Raw genomic sequence first — 9,951 nt, 5'->3', positions numbered from 1 at the left:
ACATAACTGGGCAATTAGAATGGGAACACCCAGCGTTCTCGTGGGAACGCTCATGAAACGCTGGATGTTCCCATATGCTAATTGCCCGGCACGCCCCCTGCCCGGATTTCTGTGGATACTGCCTCTGCCTCCACCTACCTCTCTATGTTACCCTCTGCCTCTTCCTGTCACCCTCTGCCTCTTCCTGTCATCCACTGTCCTGTAATACGCAGGGAAGCCCTCTTTATTGTGTGTCCTGAAACATGCAGGGGAGCCTTCTGTATTATGTGTCCTGTAATAGGCAGAGGAGCCCTCTGTATTGTGTGTTCTGTAATACGCAGGGAAGCCCTCTGTATTGTGTGTCATGTAATACACAGGGAAGCCCTCTGTATTGTGTGTCCTGTAACATGCATGGGAACCCTCTGTATTATGATATATCTGTATACCGGAGCATGTAGGACCTGCTCTGTAATTGGGTGCTGCAGATCCCTTGTGGCACCATATAAATAAAGGATGGGTAATAATAATAATAGTGTACACACATTCAACCCTGCTAAAGATTACAGCTAATTATTTAAAAACAGATGTTAATCAGATTTTCATAAGAAATTTGCACTATCAGTTATGTAATTACATGCTATCACTATAGTAACACCTGCTCCTTACACAATTGTATCCCAAATAGCCCCTCCCCCTGCATGTTTACCACTCCCAGTGCTGCAGCTGCCTCAGGCACAATGAGGATCTCTATTTTCCGGCAGAGCCACCGTTAGGCGCCGTGGCTTAGTTGGTTAAAGCGCCTGTCTAGTAAACAGGAGATCCTGGGTTCGAATCCCAGCGGTGCCTTACGGTGGGGAAACGTTTTTAACTTCAAACTGATCTACAGATTCTGTACGGGGTATTGCTAGTTATTATCATGGTACTAGTAGTCCTTTTTCTGATAATACTGTGCACAGACCTCACTAAGCCCAGTTACAGCAATTGTACATAACGTATTATACGAGGTCCTGCTCCTCTGACTTTATTGCTATGTCTATAATTGCTGCTGTTTATTACTGCCCTGCATAGTATATGTCTGGTGTGTTATAGTCTGTTCACGATACTATAATATAAACATTGAACAAAATCGTCATAGGCATTCATACGTGAAGAGAGACACCTAGCGGAAGAACATAGGTAGTGCTGTTTCCCTTGTATCTGACTACTGCAGAAAGATTTCATTGCCTATTATATAATATAATAGGTGATTCATCGCGCCCTACGGGCTCTCTTCACAACGTCATAAGGGGCTGAGCCCCCTTAATTTGTGAACTTTTGTATTGTGAGAAATATGGTTAGAATTGTATGAAAGATGCCCTGTATTGCAACTTGAGTTATAGGTGAATGTGTTAAATAGAGAGCATATGATTTGGAAGGGGGTGTGTATTGTTTTGTTTAATTAAAAAGCGGTTACAGAGTAAGATGTACATTGATAGTGTGGAGGGTACAGTGACATTTGTGGGTGTGTGTGCGTGTTGTTTAGGTGTGTGTGCAATAGTATAGTAGGGTGTTTTTGAGTCAGCAGCTCCCCACTGCATACCTCCCAACTGTCACGATTTTAGAGGGACAGTCCCGATTTTCGGGTCCTGTCCCGCTGTCCCACCCGCGGCAGGCATTGTCCCGCTGCGGGGGGGTGACAGTTGGGAGACCCCCAATCTAGTAGAATAGACGCTGTGCGCATGCGCACAGCGTCTATTCTCGTATGAAAATGAGGTCGCGGCTAATTAGCATAAGCCGCGCCCTCATTTGCATACGCCCCGCCCCCTTTTCGGACGCTCGCGCGGCCCTATTTCATACGGACAGAAGTTGGGAGGTATGCCACTGGTGAAGGTCACGACACAGGAAAACAGGAGGCTGGGTAGTGATAGTGGTGTGTGAGCATAAGGGGGACTAAAGAGAAGGGTGGGGGACACTGTGCAGCTTCTGCCAGTGGGTGAGTGTCCAGCATGGCAGTGAGTCAATGGGTGACATTTAATAGGAGTCGATTTGTGTTTTTTTGCAATATTTTTCACATAAAAACGGCGATTTCTAATTTTTTCACATTTTTTGGCCAAATCGCACATTTAATAGGGTGCACAATGGACCGTTTTTCGCATTTTTGGGCGATAAATCGCACTTTCTAAAAGTGCGTAAAACAAATCGCACTTAATTTGCATCCAGATGTTTTTTCGCACAGAAAAGTATACAAATCGCTTATTTAATGGCATGCGCAAACGGAAATCGCATTTCGGTACTCTTTACTTAGAAGGGCGCCCACGATTTTGATCGTGGGCATCGTTAGTAAAAAATCTCGGGCATTGAATGCACTAAAAAATCGGGTGCGATCAACCGACGAGATGCCCGAGATTTCCCATAGGGAACAATGTTAAATGTCTCAATTGACCCAATTTTCCTGTTCAATGCCTCAATTGACCCGATTTTTCCATAGGAAACAATGTTAAATGGGCCACAGAGGCCAAATAGGCACCCTGAAGTGTATAATGGCCACCCGAATTGTTAACGCCACCCCACGATCAACGTCAACCCGATGCGTGGCGAGCCCGCGAGGGGCGGCGGTACGCGTCCTACGACCTTTTCATACCCCCACTATCCACGTCGGCGTGGAGTTGAGAATAGAAAGTGTGGCGAGCGCAGCGAGCCACCGAGCCCGAAGCGTGGCGAGCGCAGCGAGCCCCGCGATGGTATGCGGACAGCTGTGAAGCCCGCGAGGGGACGCGGATACCTGTGAAGGTATCCGCGTCCCCTCGCGGGGCTCGCTGCGCTCGCCACGCTTCGGGCTCGGTGGACGCGTACCGCCGCCCCTCGCGGGCTCGCTGCGCTCGCCACGCTTCGGGTTGACGTTGATCGTGGGGTGGCGTTAACAATTCGGGTGGCCATTATTCACTTCAGGGTGCCTATTTGGCCTCTGTGGCCCATTTAACATTGTTTCCTATGGAAAAATTGGGTCAATTGAGGCATTGAACAGGAAAATCGGGTCAATTGAGACATTTAACATTGTTCCCTATGGGAAATCTCGGGCATCTCGTCTGTCGCATCGCACCTGATTTTTTAGTGCATTCAATGCCCGAGATGGCCGCCCTTCTAAGTAAAGAGTACCCGCATTTCTTTGGTCGATATAAATCACACTTTTTTCAGACCAGGTTCTGATTGGCGATTTGGGCCACAACTAACTTTGGTCAAGTGCACTAATGGCTAATTTGATCACAGGTGTCCTCATTTTTAATCAGAAACTCCCCCACATATACCCTAACATCATTAAGGACACCTGTGAGGGTTTGAGAGATGGAGATTTTGCAGAGTAGTTTTGAGTTGGCTCTATGTGATTATGCCCATTTGGAGGAGCTGCGCAGGAGGAGGGAGGAAGCTGCGCGCCAGATCCATGTACCCCGACTACTGCATGCTTCACGTATGTATCGTGCTAGGCTGTACCTGGACTCCCTCTCGGATTAACAAGTTGTGGGGATGTTTCAGCTGAACCGCAGTAACCTGTTGGACTTATATGAGCAGGTGAGAGATGATTTGGACCCTTACAGGGGGGGGGGTGTTAGGGTTGGGCTGCAGAAATTAATGTGTGCCCTCTACTACTTGGCCACAGGCTCCACTCAGTCTGTGACCTCATGGTCCTTGGGGGTATCACAGGCCACTTTCTCAAAGCATTTCAATAAAGTGTTACTTGCTTTTGCTTTAAAGAAGTTGTGGCGCACATACATCAGATTCCCACATTCTGAGTCAGTGGCAGGACCTTAAGGTGGCTTTCTATAGGCTCTCAGCATTTCCTAACGTGCTGGGAGCTTTAGATTGCACACACATTGGGCTTCAGGCACCGCACGTGCGGGGACACGTGTATGTCAATAGGCGTGGGCGCCACTCCCTCAATGTGCAGGTGGTATGTGATGCCAGCCTCAAAATCCTAAGTGTAGTTGCAGGCTACCCGGGGAACTGCCATGACACCTATATTCTGAGGCACTCAGCCCTCTGGGACCGATTCCACGACCAACAAATGCCAGAGGGCTGGCTACTTGGCAAGGACATTTTTAATTATTTAAATATCTTCTCCTGTGGATTGTCCCTATAGTCTGTGAAATTTACCCACACCTCCATTAAATCCTCATTAACATTACAATGCCCATTAATTGTGTGTCAAATATGCTGGTAGCTGTTGTCCCACTTACTCATGTTAGCCCAATGCACATACCTTACCATATACTGCACTGACTGCATCTTTTCTGTGAAGGTGACTCAGGATATGGGTGTCTTCCGTGGCTCATGACACCTCTGCGATCCCCAGAAGGCCCTGCAAAGCTTCGCTATAACGATTCACATGTTGCCACCCGCAATGTTGTGGAACGCACCTTTGGGGTGCTGAAAAGTAGTTTCAGGTGTTTGGACAGGTCATCAGGAATACTGCTTTACCACCCAGCAAAAGTAGTGATGATCGTCCAGGCTTGCTGCATGTTACACAACATTGCCCTGGCCCAACCTTCCTATGTTGAGGATGCCGATGCAGCAGTCGTGCAGGAAGCTCAAACTACCTTGGCAACGGTAGTACGGGGTACGCACAGGGGGGATCTGATGCGCAGGGAGATCATCAGGCGCTACTTTTCAGGTAAGTAAATGTGTCTTTTTACCTACCTAAACTGACCCAAATACCATACTTTATCATCAATATATAGGGGAGTAGTTTGAGGCCTGTTGATGACAATCATTCATCCTGACGTTTCCCTTGGTGACAGCATGCTGGTAAGTACATTGTTACATTTAGAATAACAGTGACATCACACTAATGGGTCTGCAGCTGCTGATCAACTACACATCCCAGCATGCCCTGGCACAGTTTAACCAATCCATTGTATGAAAGGTGTGCCTGCCAGATCATGCTGGAATGTGTACTTCCACAGCAACTGGAGGCCCATGACTTCAACTCCATAGTTGTATACCTACTACACTTACAGGGTAAGGGAGTGGTGACATTTTCAAATATAGCTACACATTTTGAACATTTCTATAGTATGAAACCTGTTCTGGTATAGCCAAAAAATATTTATTTAAAATTGACCACAGAAAATTCAGTTTGGTGCATGTCATTTTTACTTGAAAAAATTCAACAAAAGCAACTTTTTTTGTGGCCAAACATGAACAATGTTCACAAATATGTTCAAAGATAAAGAAGAAAAATTATCAAAAATATACATGTATAAACTATCCCATAAATGTGAGAATAAATGCATTTTAAATTGCTTTATTTTTGAGATGGCTGAGCACGCGCACACCCTCCCTTGGCACCTGAGCCCAGGCCGCCCCTGGTCCTAACACTCTGACGTAGGGGAGAAGTGGGTGAGCCACTCACTGGTGTGCTAGACACACTGCTAACAGTAGAGGTAGGTGCACCTACCAAATTGAGGTCCATATGGGTAATTTGTGCCTGCATACCAATTAATGCATTTGTTTGCGCAGTTAGAGCTTGATTTTGCCCAATAATGGTTTCAGTAAGGGTGGCAATATGAGGATTATGCTCCCGTATGCCATTACTTATTTCGGACAAACGGGTGTCTAGGGTACTAGCCATCCGCACTTGTGTGCCCACAGCAACACGGACACTGCTGCCTAATCTTTGGACTTGTTGGAACAAGTTACGAATGTAGCCTTGGATGTTACCTATTTGGTGACTTTGCATTTCCATAAACTCAAGCTGCCTAGTTTTAAAAGTATGCAATGAGTTAGCAATTTCTGTGGGTGTAATTGGTGCGTGGTTCGATGTGGTTGGTTTGGGGTCACCACACTTGCAGCATTCTGAGTTTCTGATGTCGGCATACTTTCTTCCTCAGGTGCCCAGGAGTCCACCGGCTATAGAATGATTTCCATATCTTCCTCAACCACTTCTGTTGATGTTGTGGGGTGTTGCCCTAAAAAATGGTAAGTATTGAAGCATAATAGTGCAGTTTATGTGTAGTTAGATGGGACTAAGCTATACTGAGGGTTATGGCCCCCATTTACCATTGATCGCATTTACAATGCGATCTGGGCGGAATATTACTGCCCAGGATCGCATTGTAAAATGCGATCATTTCGCCCCAATATATTATCTGACGGGCGCATGGACAGGGCTCCGAAAGGAGCCCGTCCCTGCGATGCCTGGTGCCGGAAGCCGGGGGGTCTGCGCATGCGCGGTTATGCGCTGACCCCCCCGCGACCCCGCTGACCGCACTGCCGCTCGGGCAATGTGATGTGTAGCCATAGGCTACAATGGGCTATCGCCATACCAGAATGGCGATAGCCCAGGGGTGCGATGCCGTGCTGCCCAATGTTAATACATCGGGCAGCTTCGCATCCCCTATAGAAACCTATGGGGGATGCGGCCGGCGGCGCTGCAGGGGGGGATCGCAGCAGGGATCGGAGATTCCTGCTGCGGTCCCCTATGATACATTTCAACGGGTGTTTTCGGGGATTTAGCCGCAAATATTACTTGATAAATGGGCCCCTATGTCACATACCAATGGGTATTATGTACGTACACATGTACCCTGTGACTTTGGGTGAAATTTACTAAGATGGGATTTGTATTTCACATGGGATGTTGCTATGGGCAACCAATCAGAAATAACTTTATTTATTTAGTACCTTCTAGAAGATAATAGATAGTATCTGATTGGTTGCCCATATACCGTTCGCTCGCCACGCTTCGGGCTCGGTGGCTCGCTACGCTCGCCACAGGTTTATATCCAACTCCATGCCCACTTGGATAGTAGGGGTATGAAAAGGACCCCTTTTTCCCATTGAATTCCATGTTAAAATGGACTCAGTCCATTTTAACATTGAATCCTATGGAAAAATCGGGTCCATCGCATCGATCGCATCGCATGCGATTTTGGTCGCATGCGATGGACCCGATTTCAAAATCGGCAGCACAGATACTACATAAGTACCAAAAGCCATTTCGGTACTCTTTACCTAGAAGGGCACCCATCGTGGCCATCTCGGGCATTGAATGCACTAAAAAATCGGGTGCGATGCTACCGACGAGATGCCCGAGATTTCCCATAGGGAACAATGTTAAATGTCTCAATTGACCCAATTTTCCTGTTCAATGCCTCAATTGACCCGATTTTTCCATAGGAAACAATGTTAAATGGGCCACAGAGGCCAAATAGGCACCCTGAAGTGTGAAATGGCCACCCCAATTGTTAACGCCACCCCACGATCAACGTCAACCCGAAGCGTGGCGAGCGCAGCGAGCCCGCGAGGGGCGGCGGTACGCGTCCTACAACCTTTTCATACCCCCACTATCCACATCGGCGTGGAGTTGAGAATAGAAAGTGTGGCGAGCGCAGCGAGCCACCGAGACCGAAGCGTGGCGAGCGCAGCGAGCCCCTCGAGGGGACGCGGATACCTTCACAGGTATCCGCGTCCCCTCGCGGGCTTCACAGCTGTTCGCGGGGCTCGCTGCGCTCGTCACGCTTCGGGCTCGGTGGCTCGCTGCGCTCGCCACACTTTCTATTCTCAACTCCACGCTGACGTGGATAGTGGGGGTATGAAAAGGTCGTAGGACGCGTACCGCCGCCCCTCGCGGGCTCGCTGCGCTCGCCACGCTTCCGGTTCACGTTGATCGTGGGGTGGCGTTAACAATTGTGGGGGCCATTTCACACTTCAGGGTGCCTATTTGGCCTCTGTGGGCCATTTAACATTGTTTCCTATGGAAAAATCGGGTCAATTGAGGCATTGAACAGGAAAATTGGGTCAATTGAGACATTTAACATTGTTCCCTATGGGAAATCGCGGGCATCGCGTCGGTCGCATCGCACCCGATTTTTTAGTGCATTCAATGCCCGAGATGGCCGCGATTTTTTACTAACGATGCCCACGATCAAAATCGTGGGCGCCGTTCTAAGTAAAGAGTACCGCCATTTCAAGCATTTGCATAATGGTAAGGTTGTAACTATTAGTTACCAGTTCCTGTTTGGACAGATAGATCACTAAAATTGGACAGATGTTTCAGTCACGTCACACACAGTGATATTGTGGGCGATAACTTGTAAATCCTTCCAAGCAGAATTTAAGATTAGAGGATAAATCCCTTGTTCACTGCCAGATGCAGAGTGACCGGTGTTGGTAAAAAATATTGGTTCCTTGTGATAGTCGGTACTGTCTCCTGCAATCAGTGGGACATGTGCAAAATTGCTTGGTGTGTGCGCTGGGCAAAAGCACCTTGTGGCGTTGAGCGCTTCTCCACACGCTGTACCGGCCAGTAGACCAACTGTAGGCTGAGGTGTGCGGTGCTCCAGCAAGTAAGGAGCAGATGGATACAGCTCTTGTGTGCACTGCCATTTTAAACACAGACCTCCGTGTAGGCAGCGGCTGCTGGATATCGTTCTTTTCCGGCTGTGCGTATCCGCAGTAGGGACCAGGCTGCCGGGGGTATAGTTCAGCCAGATGGCAAATTGCTGTTATTGGTCAGGTGCCGTCAGTGTACCCCGCAGGTCCTCAACTGCCAATGCTCATGGATAAACTCCTCACAAAAGACGCGTTTCACTGCGCTCAGGCGGCTTTGTCAATTTTAGGAATTTTCAAAAGTAGGCAAGTATGATGTAAGTGTATATAATAATTATACACAGCGCTGTGTATGATGTAAGTGTATATAATAATTATACACAGCGCTGTTTATGATGTAAGTGTATATAATAATTATACACAGCGCTGTTTATGTATGTCAGTGTATATAATAGGTGTACACCGCGCTATGTATGTATGCCAGTGTATATAATAGGTGTACACAGCGCTGTGTGTCAGTATATAATAGGTGTACACAGCCCTGTGTATGTATGTCAGTGTACATAATAGGTGTACACAGCGCTGTGTATGTATGTCAGTGTATATAATAGGTGTACACAGTGCTGTGTGTCAGTATATAATAGGTGTACACAGCCCTGTGTATGTATGTCAGTGTATATAATAGGTGTACACAGTGCTATGTATGTATGTCAGTGTATATAATAGGTGTACACAGCGCTGTGTGTCAGTATATAATAGGTGTACACAGCCCTGTGTATGTATGTCAGTGTACACAGCGCTGTGTATGTATGTCAGTGTATATAATAGGTGTACACAGCGCTATGTATGTATGTCAGTGTATATAATAGGTGTACACAGCGCTGTGTGTCAGTATATAATAGGTGTACACAGCCCTGTGTATGTATGTCAGTGTACACAGCGCTGTGTATGTATGTCAGTGTATATAATAGGTGTACACAGCGCTGTGTATGTATATCAGTGTACACAGCGCTGTGTATGTATATAAAGGCTCGGATACACCACGGACAGTTACCTGTAGGGATACATAAATCAGTATAGAATGATCACATGTGACCTGGCTCAGTAACGCACTAACCCTTTCTCCAATTAGGATCCTGTATACGGCAGAGTGAGGCCGGGACCAAGCAGCCAGAAGATGTATACACCTCCCACGCTCTGCGAGGGATCTACTCCATCCAGACGCAGCCGGGAAACCTAAAATACAGAGCACAGAATAATGTGACTTTCCAGCAGAATATAATACACAGAATCCCCCAGATTTCTCTATCATTATCCTGCTCCCCAATAATACTGGGGGCCCCTATGTTCAGCATCATTCATATAAAGCACAATGCTTTTACTGGATCATTAACACCACATCTGTTACCTATGTAATATTCAGAACTGTGGTAATAAAGTAACTTGTTAGTGTTATTAGTATCTGAGGATCTGTGGGATGGGAATCAATGCACCCCCACAGTGTACCCCAGATTCTTTCCTATGTGTGATACAAGCTATGTGCAAAACTTATTCTATGGGAATGTCAAACAATCTCTCTCCCATTGTATAAAGCTGTTTGTCCACTGGGTGGTGCTATTACATACATACATACATACATACATACATGCATACATGTAGACATGCATA

The 9,951-nt window shown here is 47.0% G+C and overlaps 1 non-coding gene across 1 annotated transcript; it reads left to right on the top strand.

The window, feature by feature from the left end:
* The first annotated feature begins 751 nt into the window (after positions 1-751).
* On the top strand, positions 752-825 carry TRNAT-AGU (transfer RNA threonine (anticodon AGU)). The gene has a single exon. It is a non-coding gene; the product is annotated as a tRNA-Thr (tRNA).
* Positions 826-9,951: the final 9,126 nt, after the last annotated feature.

This window comes from Crinia signifera, chromosome 11, assembly GCF_055691185.1.
Source record: "Crinia signifera chromosome 11, ASM5569118v1, whole genome shotgun sequence".
In the NCBI taxonomy this organism is placed as follows: Eukaryota; Metazoa; Chordata; class Amphibia; order Anura; family Myobatrachidae; genus Crinia; species Crinia signifera.
This window is presented reverse-complemented; position numbering and strand designations above follow the sequence as displayed.